Below are 16,845 nucleotides of genomic sequence, written 5' to 3' on the forward strand. Positions count from 1 at the left end.
CCCCTTCTCCCCTGGGCCCCACTCCTGCCACCCCAGGGCTCGGGCCGTTTTCCTTCTGCCCTTCCCTCGTTTTCCCCACCGGCGTCTCCTCAACTTTTCCCACTTGGTGTTTAAAGGCGCCACCGCCCCCCTCCCTCGGCGAGCAGCTCGCGCGCCTGTTGCGATCCTCGGCCCCTCCCCCCGCCTCTACCCTCCTCTCCCCTCCTCCTCCCGGATCCACGCCGCCCGCTCCCCTGGCGCCCGCCCGGCGGTCACGTGCGCCGCGCCCCGCCCCGTCACGTGGCCCCGCCCCGCCCCGCCCCGCCCCCGCGCCGGCGCGCTCCGACGTGCCCTGGAACTCACCCGCCCCGGGAGAGCCGCCTGCGGGGACGCGCCGGCCGCGGCCGCCGCTGAGTGAGCGCCCTTCAGGTTCGTCTGGGCGCCCCGCCGCCGCCAAGCAGGGCCAGGAGGGAGCCGCCCCCCCGCGAAGCCGCCGGGCCCTCGGTGAGGTTGGTGAGGAGAGGGGAGCCCGGGCGGAGGGCAGGTCGGGGCGGCGCTGCACAAAGGCGCCCGGGGCCGGGGCTGCGGGGCCGGGGGAGGCGTGTGCTGGCGCGCGGCGACGCCGGGGTGCGCAAGGTGCGGCCGGCGGGGTCCGGGCGCCGGGCGGGCGCGGGGCGCCGGGCCGCTGCCTGCCGCTCGGCCGACGTGGGCGACGGGGTTTTAAATGGCTGGAAGTTGTGGCTCCTCTGCCCCCCGGGTTTCCTGACTTCCTGTGAGAGGGCAGTGCCCGCCGCCCCGCCCCCAGGAAGGAGGGTGGCGGGCTGTGTGTGTGTGTGTGTGTGTGTGTGTGTGTAAAAGGCTGGTGGTGCCGCCCTCCTTTCTGGCCTCCCGCCGGCGGCGAGCCCGCTCCTCAACTGCTGCAGGGGGTGCAACCCCCGCCCGCCCAGCAGCCCCGGGAGCCGATCTGGGGCTCCTCGAAGGCTATTGATCCCCCCAGACTGGGCATGGGGACTTCTGAAGCTTCTAGAGGTGCCCCGCCCCTGCTCAGTGGGCATCTGCTTCTTTCTAGCCCTTCTGCGAGGATTCTCCTCCACCGTTCTTAATTTCAGAGCACCCTCTGTGCTCTTCTCAGGTGTGTGTGAGTGTGTGTGTGTGTGGATTGTCTTCTAAGGATGACTGTCCTTGACGTGTGGCGTCTGAAGTTACCGCAGACCCTTTGACACGAAAAGGCCACAGGGTCATTCTCGAGGCGTGGTGATGTTTTCCTCCTGACGGCAGCCGCCGTTTTCCAGGCACTTGGGAAGGCGAGCATGTTCAAAGCGTGGCTGTATGAAAGTTCTGATGTGTCTCCAAGTGAAGTATTTGTTCTCGGGACAGGTTGTTAACATTCGTGTTGCTTTTTGGTTAATTAGAACATGGGAGGTAATTAAAAGAAAAGATTTGTTTACGTTATTTTGAGCTGTGCTGGGTCTTCGTTTGCTGTGCGCAGGCTTTTTCTCTAGTTGCGGGAAGCAGGGGCAACCGTTCGTTGTGGTGGGTGGTCTTCTCTTTGCTGTGGCTTCTCTTGTGTCCTCTGGGCTCTAGAGTGCGGGCTTTGGTAGTTGGGGCAGGTAGTTGTGTCTCAAGGGCTTAGTTGCTCCGCGGCCTGTAGGATCTTCTGGGACTAGGGACCGAACCCGTGTCACCTGCATTGCAAGGCGGATTCTTACCCACCAGACCTCCAGAGAAGCCCCGGTGGTGGATTTTTTGGAACATTGAGGTATGTGTTCCTAATAGGAGGTGAATACGGGGAGGAAGGAAGGAACTTTGAATGAAGAGTCCACTCGGGTTCTGATTAAGATTCTGCCGCTCAACTTCTGAAGGTGAGACCTTGGAAGACTCTGAATGTTACAGTGAAGGGTGGCTCAAAAACGTCCAGCTCCTGGCCGCGCCTCTTTCATACCCAGACGCTGGGAAATGGTGGCCTGGAGGTGGATCTATATCCAGTGTTCCTTACCTGATCCGCAGGAGGGTGCCTGACAGGACAGGATGTCTTTTGTGTTATCTTTTGGTCGGAGTAGATGGTCTGGCTGCTGGGGCCAGTATTTCTCTCTTTCTCTCTGTTTTAGACAATGCCTTGGAAATGTTTCTGAGCAGAGTTTGGCTTGACTCAGCCTCTAAAGATTTGACCCTGAGTGGGGCAACTGGAAGAACCTGAGGAGCTGGGCATGTCGGTGTGACCCCTGGTTGTAGGATGCTCTGCTGCTCTGGAAAGGGACTCTCTGGGGAAGATGAGTTAAATGAAGTCTAATGTACCATATTGCACGTGCATGCCCCAGTATGGGGTGGTAGGTTTCTGTTCCTACTTTATGGAGGACAGAAGTTGGAGAAGATTGCTAACGCACTGATTCTTGTGATGTGATGTGATGCCATCTGTAGAGTGGTTGTCCATATATAGTCAATATTTTATGTATCTTTAGTTTTTTGTTTTTTTTTTACATACTACACTAGTTGTGAGGCACAAGTGAAAATACGTAAATACTGCAGAAAAAACAGTGTATTATTTGTAGTCAACCATTTGGCAGTTCTTTCATTAATAAGAAAGTATCTGCAGAGTGCTTTTTTTACTAGGTTGACAGAAAATGTGTAAAGTGCTTCAAGTGATGCAGTTGACAATTCTGAGAATAAAAGGGTAACAAACAGTTTAAGTTAATTAAGACAGTGAATACGATGCTGTGTAAAATTACTAAGTGGTAGCTTCCCTGATGGCTCAGCTGGTAAAGAATCTGCCTGCAATGTGGGAGACCTGGGTTTGATCCCTGGATTGGGAAGATCCCCTGGAGAAGGGAACGGCTACCCACTCCAGTATTCTGGCCTGGAGAATTCCACGGACTGTGTAGTCCAAAGGGTTGCAAAGAGTCAGACATGACTGAGCGACTTTCACACTCACACACTCATTTTTGCGTATATGAGAAAACTGGTGCTAGGAAAAAGCAGGTTAAGGTAAATCTGCCTAAAGTGGACATTACAGTTTTGTAGTAGTGAGAGAGAAGAGTGAAATTAAACTTTTATCTTATATGGAATAGTTTTAGTTGTACTTGCAAACATGCATTGTTTTGTTGAATGAATCAAAAGTGAAAAGGCACGATGGTACCACATAGCATCATTGTGCTTCAAAATCATGCTCTTTTGAGGAACCAATTGGGCCGCTATCTTTGTGGTTTCTTTAATTGTTAACTGTTCTAATTGTGCCACATCCTCATTTTTGGATGGCTTTGCAGTGATTCAGCCATTTTCCTGTTTTATTGACTTAATATTTTGCAGTTTCAGTGTGCAGTTGACCAGTTTTTTAATTGAACTGAACTACCAGATCATGACCTCTCTAAGCACCTCTTGCCTTGATAATCTAGTGCGTCTCAAATTTTAGTGTTTGTGGGAATCACCTGAACTTCTTAAGCCCCATGTAATACCAGTGCTGCCAGGACCTCACACTAGTGCTGTCACGTGGAAATGTGATGCCAGTCACCTTTGTAATTCTCAAGTGTTTAGTACTCACACGATAAGTAAGGACGTTACAAAGAAGCCATGAGATAAATCTTATTATCATTTTGTCTGTATGACAGCTTCAGACTCCCATGTGTGTTTTACACTTAGAGCACGCCTCGGTTTAGGTTAGCCACAAGTTACATGCTCAGTAGGCACATTCGCTTAGCAGTGGCTGCTGTGTTGAACAGTGGTGGTTCTGGAGTCTGCAGTCTAAATCACTGCTGTTCTAAGTGAGCTTTCAGATTGGCTGCATCAGCAACCCTTGGGAACTTGTTAGAAATGCACATTTTTGGGCCCCACCTCAAACCTACTCTCATTGGAATATCTGGGATTTCATTAATCTACAGCATATGACTATAGAATGCGTATGTGGTGTTTTGGATATGATCACATAACAGGAAAAATTCATTAGGGGAAAATTAAGGAATATGGTCATTATTGTCAGTATTGGTTCATGGAGTGTGATGAATATACTGTACTAATGTGTCGGGGGAACAGTGTACAGGGTATATGGGAACTCTGTACTATCTTTGCAGTAAATCTGTGAAGCTAAAACTCATCTAAAAGAACGTGTTTTTAGTTGTTGTTGTTTCCACACCGTGTGGCATGTGGAATCTTAGTTCCCAGACCCGGTGTTGAACCCGTGCCCCCTGCAGTGGACGCTCAGAGTCTTAACCACTGGCCCATCAGGGAAGTCCCAAGAATGTTTTTTTTTTAAAGCAGCTCTCCAGGTGATGCCGTCTTTCACTAAAAGTGAGACGCAGTGATCTGGATCACTAATATGACCTGCCCTACTACAGCTTGGGTGGCAGGATGGAGGCTACAGTTAGGTCTCCTAGGGTAATAATAGTATTTTAGTATTAAGAACTAAAACTTACAAAGCACTTAACATGTGCTAGGGATTATACCAAGTCCTTTGCGCATATTCACTTGTTTAACTTTCACAATATGTGATATATACTATTAATCAGCTCCCTTTCACAAATGGAAAAAACGCTGAGGCTCAGAGAGGTTGGGTGCCTTGTCTGAGGTTACATAGCTAGCTAGAGGCAGAAACAGGGACATTTGACAAGGTGCTCATTTTAAAAGCAATCAGTTCAGTTGTGAGTGTTCTCTTTGAGTAAGTGCTAATTAATGTGAGTGTTTTGTATCATGCATTCCAGTTTACAAAGTACTCTTTCTCTTTCCATTTTCCTAAGGATCTTTTGAGGTATGTATTGCTTCTTTAGTTTTATAGATAGTTCAGGTGCTGAGGGCCTGTGAGTTGCTAAATGGCAAGCCCTGATTTAAATTTCAGTCCTTCAACCCTGAGTCCTGTGCTCCTTCACCACTGGAGAATTCAAACTGTTAATACGTTTTGAAGTTAGAGCAGTGTCTTTAAAAGTTAAGCTGAAAATTGCCTGTATGTTGCTGTGTATTACTAGTTTGTTTTAAAAAATAGTTTTATTGAGTTAAAATATACATACACTAAAATAAAAGTCAACAATAAAACGGCGTGAGCAGCGACATTGCTTAGCATTGTTCTAAGCAAAACAAGCCAGACATTGATGGTTATATACTGTATATGGTTGGTGCTTTTCTGTCTCCGTTTGGTTTCCTTGAGGAAGCTGTGATTAATGCGATGCTTTTTTATCATGCTTTATAGTTTACTAAGTACTTTTTCATGTTTTCTCTACCCATTCTCACAGGGATCTTCTGAAGTTTGTGTTGTTTCCTGTTTTACAGAGGGTTGAACCACAGTTGGTTTAGGCATTCACCACTTGATAGGCCTCTGGGTCATTTCCAGTTTCTGGCTGTTATGAATAAAGCTGTTACGGATTTTCATGTAAGGCCTTTGCAAGGACTTATGCTTTCGTTTTTCTTGGATACATACCTAGAAGAGGAATTTCTAGATCATATATTAAATGTATGTTTAACTAAGAAATTGCCAAAGTGCTTTCCATGGTAGCGGTACTACTCTACATTACCACCAGCAGTGAATGAGAGTTCCCAGTTGCTGGTATCCTTGCCCTGCAAAATATCCTTAATGTGTATTTAAAGCCATTCTGGTAGGGGCGTAGTGATACCTGGTGTGGTTTTTTTTTTTCTTAATATTTATTTATTTTTGGCTGCTTCAGTGTTAGTTGTGGCAGGCATGGTCTTTGCTTGTGTTGCACAGGCGCCACAGCCCTGGGCTCAGTAGTTGCCATGCACCGGTCCTCTAGTTGAGGCTCTCAGGCTTAGTTGTCTGGTGGCACGTGGTATCTTAGTTTTCCCACCAGGGATTGAACCCGAGTCCCCTGCATTGGAAAGCAGATTCTTAACTACTTGACCTCCAGGGAAGTCCCTGATATCTGGTGGTTTTAATTTGCCTTATTAGAGTTTTGTTTAACAGCTTTATTGAGGTATAATTGCTGTAAAATAAACTGGACATATTTTAAGTGTGCATTTTGATGAGTTTTGACATAGGAGTAGGCCTGTAAAATCATCACCATTTTCAGGATAGCAGACATACCCATCTCTCACCTCCTAATTTCCTTAAGCCCAAAGGTAATTCATTGCTTTTGTTCCCTGGTAACTATTTCTGTGTGTTTCTGATCTGCTTTCTGTCACTGTTTATTACTTTGTATTTTCTAGAATGTTATGTAGGTGTAATCATAGAGTATGTGCTCTTTCTTGTCTGGATTTTTTTCACTCAACAAAATTATCTTGAGATTCATCCAGTTTGTTGTGTATATCAGCATTTTGTTCCTTTTTATTATTGATTGATATCCCATCGTGTGGATATTACACAGTTACTTTATGTGGTCACCTGTTGGTGGTCATTGGGTTGCTTCCATTTAGGTGCTGTTACAAATAAACCACTGTATACATTCGTGGACAGGTCTTTATATGGACTTGTGTTTTTATCTTCTTTGGTAAATACCAAGGAGTAGAATCCCTGGGTCGTATGGTTGGTGTATATTTCAAGGTTTTAAGAATCTGCCCAACTTTTCCCAAAGTAGTTGTACTGTTCTACATCCCCACCAGCAGTATGTCAGAATTCTGGTTGCTCCACATTCTCAGAAATACTGGTATGGTCAGCCTTTTAATTTTAGTCATTCCAGTAGGTGTGTGATGTTATTTGTGTTTTTAATTTGCATTTTCCTAAGGACTAAAGACTTCGGGCATCTTTTCATGGACTTCTTTACCATCTATAAATCCTCCTCCTTGGATATGAATACTTGTCCATTCCTATGTTTTGCCCCTTTTTTATTGGGTATTTGTCTTCTTGACTTCTACAGTTTTTGTGTATTCTATGTATGAGTTCTTTGTTGGAGATAAGTTTGTGTCTGAGATATTTGTGACTATGTTCATAAGGGATATTGGTCTGTAGTTTTTCTCTTTTATAACTTCTTTTTCTGGTTTTGGCATGAAGACACGCTGACTTCATAGAATGAGTTGGGATGTGTTCTCCGTCTGTTTCAATTTTCTGTAAGAAGTTTGTTTAGAGTTGGTATTGTTTTCCTTACACTTTGGTAAAATTCACCAGTGGAGCCATCTTGGCCAGGAGTTTTCTTTGTGGGAAGATTTTTATAGACAGATTCAGTTTATTTAATAAACATAGAATGATTTAGGTTATCTGTTTCTTAAGCAAGCTTTAGTAATTTGTCAAAGACATGTATCTGGTTCATCTAAATTGATGAATTTATTAGCATAAAGCTGTTTATAATGTTCTCTTGTTTTCCTTTTAATGTCTTTAAGATCTATAGTTATATCCCTTGTTTCATTCTTAATGCTGGCTATTTGTGTTTTTTCTCTTTAGTCCTTGGTCAATTTGGCTAGAGGATTGTCAGTATTACTGATCTTTTTTGAAGAACCAGCTTCTGGTTTTCATTGATTTCCTCTAACATTTTTCTGTTTTCTCGTTTACTGATTTCTGCTCTGATCTTTATCATGTCCTTTCTTCTGCTTGCTTTGGGTTTAATTTGCTCTTCTTTAGTTTCTTAGAGTGCAAGCTTACATCACTGATGTGAGACATTTTTCTTTTCTGATTGTTGGCATTTGGTATATAAATTTTCTCTGAGCACTGCTATGGCTGCATCCCACAAACTCTGAGATGTCACCTTTTCATTTTCACCCAATTCATATCTCTTATTTGATTTCTTGTTCGACCTGTGGTTTATTTAGAAGTATGTTGTTGTGGAGTTTTCAGAGTATATTATTTATGTTATTCCAGTCCTTACAGATTTATTAAGATTTGTTTCATGGACTAGAATATAGTCAACAGAACATGTATGTTTATAAGAAACTACTGAACTAGCTGTACCATTTAGCATTCCCACTAGTACTGAATGTGTGTCCAGTTGTTGGTATCTTTGTCAGCCCTTGATATTGTCTTTGTTTTTTAAAAATAACTTTATTCTAATTGGTGGGTAGTATTACCTTGTTTTGATTTTAGTTTGCATAATTGGTTTTCTAATGTTTTGTAAAACAATTTAAATTTGAATGAGAAGAGTCATGTTTTTTGTTTTTCCTTCCAGTAGAGGACAGGAACTTGTAAGGCCGCAGTCCCTAACCTTTTGGGCATGAGGGGTTGGTTTCATGGAAGACAGCTTTTCCACAGACCTGAGCAGGGTGGTGGGGGCGGTGGTGTTCAGGCAGCAAGCAGCCTGAGCGATGGGAGCGGCTGGGCTGCGCACCGGCTCCCGTCTGCGGCCTGGGCATTGGCAGCAGCAGCAGTTCATCACTGTCTGTGCTACAGAAGTGCTACTTTTCAGTTTTCTAAAAGGGTGAATGTTTATTTGCCTTTCAGTCTTTACTTTTTAAGAGGATTGAAAGCTGTGTGAGGATTGAAGTGATTTTTATAGTTTTGGGGTAGACTTGTATAAACTGATTTAAATTATATTCTCCATTTTACATTCCCACCAGCAGGGCACATGAATTCCAGTTTCTCCACCTCCTCACCTCCTTATTTCTGTTGTTATTTTTACAGTAGCCACTCTCATGGATGTGGCATGGTGTCTCATTATGGCTTTGATTTGCATTTGATTTGCTTATTGGTCATGTGTGTATTTTCCTTGGAAAAATGTCTATTCAGGTCCTTTGCCTACCTGACTCTGCTTATTGCAATTTATTTTGAAGTAGATTGGCATAATTTAACCTTTATAATGAGTACTTTTTTCTTTTTTTTTTTAAAGTAAGTTATTGATGCCTGACTAGACCTTTGCAATGACCCCACCATAATAATCACTATATTTGTTTTTTTGTTTTGTGAGCTATATGTTTTTGTTTTTTAAGCATGGAATTAAGTTGAATGTAAATAGTCATTTCAGAGATTAGGAGGGTAATGTGTATAGTTGCAGAGGAATATCTGAGTTGGTCAGGGTGGGGTGGCAGTTAATGCTTGGGTAACCAGTGGAGTCCTGAAGTGAATGGAGTTTTTCTTCTAAAGTGAATTATTAGAGGATTAGAGGTCTTATAAAACTTAGTAAACACCAAGTTTATGATTTTCTCTTTAATATGTAACAACGATTAGTGACGTGAACTGAGACCCTGGGCAATGAATGGGTGCTCCCCAGAGGGAAATCAAGGTGTTACAACAAGCACAGTGGGTGGGATGCCGCAGAGGCAAGATGAAAATTATGTGAACTGTAAAAATGATAATTTCTTTTTTTTTTTTTTAAGCTAGTTAGTTAATTTGGCTACGTGGTGATTGTGGCTTGCAGGGATTGAGCCCCGGGCCATGGCAGTGAAATCCTGGGATTGTAACCACTAGGCCACTGGGGAACTCCCTTAGCTGATTATTTTAGAAAGTTCTTAGTGAAAAATTAAAATGTGGGACTCAGGTGTTCAGAATCTAGGAGGAAGAATCCATAGACTGGAGTGCATGTAGAAGGGAGTGAGAGCTGAAAAATGTGGAAGCCGAATGTTGATCATAGTTCAGTTCAGCCGCTCAGTCGTGTCTGACTCTGCGACCCCATGAATCGCAGCACGCCAGGCCTCCCTGTCCATCACCAACTCCCGGAGTTCACCCAAACTCATGTCCATTGAGTCGGTGATGCCATCCAACCATCTCATCCTCTGTCGTCCCCTTCTCCTGCCACCCTCAATCTTTCCCAGCATCAGGGTCTTTTCAGAAGAGTCAGCTCTTCGCATGAGGTGGCCAAAGTATTGGAGTTTCAGCTTCAACATCAGTCCTTCCAATGAACACCCAGGACTGATCTCCTTTAGGATGGACTGATTGGATCTCCTTGCAGTCCAAGGGACTCTCAAGAGTCTTCTCCAACACCACAGCTCAAAAGCATCAATTCTTCTGTGCTCAGCTTTCTTTATAGTTCAACTCTCACATCCATACATAACCACTGGAAAAACCATAGCCTTGACTAGACGGATCTTTGTTGGTAAAGTAATATCTCTGCTTTTTAATATGCTGTCTAGGCTGGTCATAGAGGAGTGATTTTAAAGGTTCATGGGAAGCTACTATTGTATAGTTAGCGTTTGGTGACATAGACTACGAAGGAAAAGGAAGTTTAACCTGTTGCATCAAGCAAATATTCCTTTTGTTTTTTAGTCTTTTTAATAATTGAGTTTTTTTACCTTTAGACTATCCCTCGTGGTAGCCTATGTCATCCCATTAAAATTCTTCGTGTGTGAGTGAATCTGAAAGGATTAAAAGCCAGTTTAATGGTTTTTAATGTGAAAGGGCTTGATCAGGACTGTTCAGTAGAGTACTGAATTTACAGATTTTTTGGGAATACAGTAGGCTCCTCATTTTCTGCTCTGTCATTTGGGTCAGTATTTATATTTCCATGTATAAGATGAGGTCACTTTAGAGTGGACCCAGAGCTATAACAACCACTGATAATGGAGAACTCGTAGTACCTCTTAAATGTAATTTGTGTTTTGATGAGAAAAGCATTGTATGAAAGTAAACAAGAGATGGAATGTAAGTTTATTTAAAGTGGGGCAGCATAATGTAAGATATGTTCATAGGAATGTCAAGTACGCATGATACCACTTTTAGTTTGAGTTACAGTTTAAGAAGACAGTTCTCTAATGATAGGAAGCATTGAAATCAAGCACATAAAAGCCAGGTTGGGAGAATGTGTCACTACAGGCTCCAAGCTCATTTTGTATATTTCCTGCCCCGGGCCTTGAATCAGTTATTTCTCCAAAAAGCCTTGGTCCTTTTATTTGAAGAATGGTATTAGAGACCTGTGTGTGAGTGCTGTGTGTGCTTGTTGCTGCTAAGGTGTCATTTCTTCTGACAGCAGGATTCATGTGTGGTGTACTAAGCATATAGCCATATATCTGTAATACTTGTTTGTGCAATCTGAATCTGTGGTAAACAAAGTGAGTTCACATTTCTGTTTCCAGGTCTAATCCGTTATCGCAGAATCATTCTAGCTTCCTCCCTTGCGTGTCTATAAATTCCAACATTGGGAAACTTGGCTCCCACCATCTACATTCTCTATACTTAATTTTTCAATTCCAGTGTGTGTATGCGCGTAGCAGTATCAGAATTTTTAGTTCATACTCCCACAGGAGATGTTGTTTATGTGTTAGTTATATGCAGTTCCTTTGTGTTCTTATAAACTTGACTTATTTCCACAGTAAGTGACGTCAGCCTCTGCCGCCATTCCTGCTCTGTTCGGTGAGGTCATTCCATCCGTGTGTAATACTGCTTGACCATCGAGTCACATCTGCTTCCCTGCTGGGATCCCCTCAACCTCCTAAATGATTATTTAGAATTTGAAAACATTGGAGTACATGCTTGTGTTGTAAAGATGAATGGGTTTTGACAAGTGCATAACGTATTGTGTACACCATTACAGCATCATACAGAATAGTTTATTGACCTGAAGGAATCCGCAGTGCTTCACCTGTGGAACCCTCCCTCCCTGCCTCTCACCCCTAGCAATCACCGTCTCTGTGGTTTTGACTTTTCCAGACTGCCACACGATAGAATCATTCTATATGTTGCCTCTTCTGTCTATATATTTTTCTTTCACTTAACAAAATAAATCTGAGACTCACTTCTGTCTTCATAGCTCAATAGCTCTTTTCTTTTTATTACTGAATAGTAATGAAAGGTCCATCTAGTCAAGGCTATGGTTTTTCCTGTGGTCATGTATGAATGTGAGAGCTGGACTGTGAAGAAAGCTGAGCGCAGAAGAATTGATGCTTTTGAACTGGGGTGTTGGAGAAGACTCTTGAGAGTCCCTTGGACTGCAAGGAGATCCAACCAGTCCATTCTGAAGGAGATCAGCCGTGTGTGTTCATTGGAAGGACTAATGTTGAAGCTGAAACTCCAATACTTTGGCCACCTCATGCGAAGAGCTGACTCTTCTGAAAAGACCCTGATGCTGGGAAAGATTGAGGGTGGCAGGAGAAGGGGACGACAGAGGATGAGATGGTTGGATGGCATCACCGACTCAATGGACATGAGTTTGGGTGAACTCCGGGAGTTGGTGATGGACAGGGAGGACTGGCGTGCTGTGGTTCATGGGGTTGCAAAGAGTCGGACACAACTGAGCGACTGAACTGACTGACTGAATAGTATTGTTTGGCTGTCTCACAGTCTATCCTTTCACCTTTTGAAAGACATTTTGATTGCTTCCAGTTTTGGGCAGCTGCTCTGAATATTTGCATGCAGGGCTTTTTGTAGAAATAAGATTTCATATCATCAACCTTGTTGCTAGATTGTATGGTAAGACAACATTCACTTGTGTAGAAACTATTAAATGACTTCCAAACTGCCTCCACCATTTTGCATCCCCACTAGCAGTGAGTGAAAGTTCCCATTGCTCTACATCCTTATCAGCATTTGGTGGTGTCAGTCTTTGGGATTTTAGCCATTCTAATAGTGGTACAGTGATATCTCATTGTTTCAGTTTGTTCCGTTTTCATTCCAGTCCCAAAGAAAGGCAATGCCAAAGAATGCTCAATCTACAGCACAGTTGCACTCATTTCACACGCTAGTAAAGTCATGCTCAAAATTCTCCAAGCCAGGCTTCAGCAATACGTGAACTGTGAACTTCCAGATGTTCAAGCTGGTTTTAGAAAAGGCAGAGGAACCACAGATCAAATTGCCAACATCCCTGGATCATTGAAAAAGCAAGAGAGTTCCAGAAAAACATTTATTTCTGCTTTATTGACTATGCCAAAGCCTTTGACTGTGTGGATCACAATAAACTGTGGAAAATTCTAAAAGAGATGGGAATACCAGACCACCTGATCTGCCTCTTGAGAAACCTATATGCAGGTCAGGAAGCACCAGTTAGAACTGGACATGGAACAACAGACTGGTTCCAAATAGGAAAAGGAGCACGTCAAGGCTGTATATTGTCACCCTGCTTATTTAACTTATATGCAGAGTACATCATGAGAAACGCTGGACTGGAAGAGAAACAAGCTGGAATCAAGATTGCCGGGAGAAATATCAATAACCTCAGATATGCAGATAACACCACCCTTATGGCAGAAAGTGAAGAGGAACTAAAAAGCCTCTTGCTGAAAGTGAAAGAGGAGAGTGAAAAAGTTGGCTTAAAGCTCAACATTCAGAAAACGAAGATCATGGCATCTGGTCCCATCATAGGAAATAGATGGGGAAACAGTGGGAACAGTGTCAAACTTTATTTTTGTGGGCTCCAAAATCACTGCAGATGGTGACTGCAGCCATGAAATTAAAAGACGCTTACTCCTTGGAAGGAAAGTTATGACCAACCTAGATAGCATATTGAAAAGCAGAGACATTACTTTGCCAACAAAGGTCTGTCTAGTCAAGGCTATGGTTTTTCCAGTGGTCATGTATTGATGTGAGAGTTGGACTGTGAAGAAAGCTGAGTGCCGAAGAATTGATGCTTTTGAACTGTGGTGTTGGAGAAGACTCTTGCGAGTCCCTTGGACTGCAAGGAGATCCAACCAGTCCATTCTGAAGGAGATCAGCCCTGGGATTTCTTTGGAAGGAATGATGCTAAAGCTGAAACTCCAGTACTTTGGCCACCTCATGCGAAGAGTTGACTCATTGGAAAAGACTGATGCTGGGAGGGATTGGGGGCAGGAGGAGAAGGGGATGACAGAGGATGAGATGGCTGGATGGCATCACTGACTGGATGGACGTGAGTCTGAGTGAACTCCGGGAGTTGGTGATGGACAGGGAGGCCTGGCGTGCTGCAATTCATGGGGTTGCAAAGAGTCGGACACGACTGAGCGACTGAACTGAACTGAATGACACAAAGTTGAGTATTTTTTCATGTGCTTATATTCTTTCATGATGTGTCTTTTCAGATTGTTTTCCATTAAAAAAGTTGGTTCTTTTGTTGAGTTTTAAGAGTTCTCTGTGTGTTCTGGATAAAAGCCCTTCATCAGACATCTATTTTACAGATATTTTCTCCTTGTCTCTGGTTCATGTTTTCATTTTCTGTATCTTTCACAAAGCAGGAATTTGTAATTTTAAGAAGGTCCTCTTTAATTTTCTCTTTCATGAATTATGCATTTGGAGGTGCATTTAAAAATTCATTATCAAACCCAAGGTCATATTACTTCCTTTTAAAATTGGAATATTTTTGAGACTTCCCTCCTCTTCCAGTGGTTAAGAATCTGCCTTGCAATGCAGGGGTCAGGGGCTCAATTCCTGGTTGGGGAGCTGAGATCCCACTTACCACAGAGCAGCCAAACCTGACCCCTGCAATTTAGAGAGTCCATGCCCAGCAATGGCAAGGTCCTGTATGATGCATCAAAGATCTGTGCTGCAACTACGACCCAAATCAGCCAAATAAATGAATATCTAAAAAATAAATTGGAATATTTTCGCACTCTCATAACAATCCAAGAAAAATTCTTAGGTCCCCCTCTTTTCTGACTAAAGGAGGACTTCCTGGCATAGATCTTTCTGAAATACTACATGCAAGTATCACTTTTATTAAAAGATGCTTGCTTTCTGAAATACTTCTTTTGTTGTTTCCTCTTTTTGTATTTAAATCTGGTTTTGAATTTCCTTTATCAGTTTATGCTTGACTGTGTTTTCTATTGCTTTCCAGTTAACTGATTATTTCCTGTATCCCTCCTATTTTTACTGTTTCTTTTTTTTTTTTTACTTTTTTTTTTTTTTTTTACTGTTTCTTTATGACCAGAATAGTTTATGACAACGAATCAGTATATTTTGCTTGTCTTCTTTAGGCCTAAAGAAATACCTTATATCCTATACATTTTTATTCTTGGAAAACAGGGATTGCACATTCAGAAGAAACCTTAGTATCCCTATCATGGCCTATAGTTTCTTGTTAAGTGAATGATCTAGAGAACTATTCGGTGAAATACTTTCTTATTCTGGAACTTATGCTGGAGTTGTTTTAAACTTTTTTGTTGTGCTTATTAAGGTCTATTTGATTTCTTTAGTAGAGGCCTATTCAGGGAGTGTTAAACAAGTACTTGTAAAGCTGCTGGAGGACTTCATGTCAAGAATTGGTACTTAAATTGTGATATTTTTAAGTGGATTGATACATATGTGAGGCTGTATTAGGATTTTGTTGTTCATGGTATTAAAATTGTTAAATATTTAGTACATATATGTATCAAACTTAAATTTGGATATTTGGTCTTAAATTTGGTCATTAATTATGGATACATTTGTCACAGTCCTCTTGAGACTTTGTTTACTTGTTTACTTCCTGTTGTACCAGGTAATGATCTCATTCTGTGAGATGTAGTTGATTAAAGCAGATGTCCAGGGGGAGGAAGATAGCATTTGCTGAGCTGTGTAATTTGTGCTCGGAAAGAAATGAGAAAAATTGTAGACAGAAAGGAGGAGGCCATTAAGAGTTTAAAATAGCAAGGTAGAAATGTATCTGATTTGGTGGGGAGCGAAGTAAAAGCTCTAAACAGTTGTGTGTCTGTTCTTATTGAAATAGCAGAAGGTCCATGGGTAAGAAGTGCTTCATGCCGCAAAGAGAAGCAGTGGTTGTTACTGGACAGTAGACATGCAGAGCTCTATCCTAATGGTTGGGTTCTTAGTAGTTGTGTGTGTGTGTGTGATGAAAAAGGGTAGAGGAGTGTGGTGATGGATGTTGAACATATTTCAGTAAGTGGAGTGTTGTGTTTAAGAGGGTGATGGTGTTAAATGAGTAAGGATGCTAACCAAAATACTTGAGAGGTTAAGATAGCAGGATAAACAGTAGTATGTAATAGGGCTTCCCAGGTGGCTCAGTGGAAAGGAATCTGCCTCCGGTGCAGGAGATGGGAGTTCAGTCCCTGGGTCAGGAAGATCCCCTGGAGGAGGAAATGACAGCTCACTCCAGTATTCTTGTCTGGCACATCCCATGGACAGAGGAGCCTGGCGGCCTATAGTCGGTAGGTTGCAAAGAGTTGGACCCAACTTAGGGACTAAACAACAGCAACAAGTAACCTAAAGGGAAAGGAATTTGAAAAAGAATGTGTGTGTGTGTGTGTGTGTGTGTGTGTAACTGAATCTCTGTGCTGTACACCTGAAACTTGCACTATATTGTAAATCAGCTATGATTCAATACAAAATAAAAAAGAATCCATAGTTTGGGGAATAGAGGAAGAAGCAAACCAAAATTAAAACCATAAACATCTGTTTTAATACAGCTTACGTTTTTAAATAAAAATAGGAGCATGAGTTATCCATGTATTTGCAGATCAGTTGCCCTTAGATCTCAGTTTTTAGAGTGTGTGTGTGCTGTGTGGTGGCATACTATTGTTCAGTGGCAAAGTTGTGTCTGACTCTGTGTGGCCTGCTAGGTCCCTCTGTCCATGGGATTTCCCAGGCAAGAATACTGGAGTGGGTTGCCATTTCCTATTCCAGGGGAAGTATTTTAGAGCCATCCCACAATTTTATTTGTACATATAGTTTTTAATAGGGCTTTTCTCTTCATATTTGTTATGTCCAACTTTTCTTAGACCTTGGATTGCAATATATAATTCCTGCGATATGACTTTCTAGAAGTTTATTATTTTAGTCGTCTCAGGGGCTTCCCACTTCACCCCTCACCCCTATTCCCTTGTAGCTCAGTTGGTAAAAAATCTGCCTGCAGTGCAGGAGACCCAGGTTCAATCCCTGGGTTGGGAAGATCCCCTGGAGGAGGAGATGACAACCCACTCCAGTATCCTTGCCTGGAAAATCTCAGGGACAGAGGAGCCTGGTGGGCTGCAGTCCATGGGGTTGCAAAGAGTCCGGCATGACTGAGCAACTAACGCTTGCTTACTTACTGTCTCAGTTCCTGTTATTCGCCTCCTCTCCCTCGCGCCCCCCCGCCCCGTGCCCTCTGGCTCCTGTCACCTGCCTTGTGTCTACCTACCTGTTTTGTCTGCGGTCTTTGAACTGCTTCTCCATCTTCCTCCACCCTGCAGTTCTCATTT

At 42.9% G+C, this 16,845-nt stretch overlaps 1 protein-coding gene across 13 annotated transcripts in view; it reads left to right on the plus strand.

The window, feature by feature from the left end:
• Positions 1 to 340: 340 nt before the first annotated feature.
• The window catches only part of ARHGAP12 (Rho GTPase activating protein 12), a 118,154-nt gene continuing 101,649 nt past the window's right edge, over positions 341 to 16,845 (plus strand). For 8 of the 13 annotated variants that reach the window (XM_010811140.4, XM_005214241.5, XM_010811141.4 and 5 more), the window contains exon 1: positions 341 to 483. The gene's annotated coding sequence lies outside the window, so the exon portion shown is untranslated. 13 annotated transcript variants of the gene reach the window in all.

This window comes from Bos taurus, chromosome 13 (assembly GCF_002263795.3).
Source record: "Bos taurus isolate L1 Dominette 01449 registration number 42190680 breed Hereford chromosome 13, ARS-UCD2.0, whole genome shotgun sequence".
In the NCBI taxonomy this organism is placed as follows: domain Eukaryota; kingdom Metazoa; phylum Chordata; class Mammalia; order Artiodactyla; family Bovidae; genus Bos; species Bos taurus.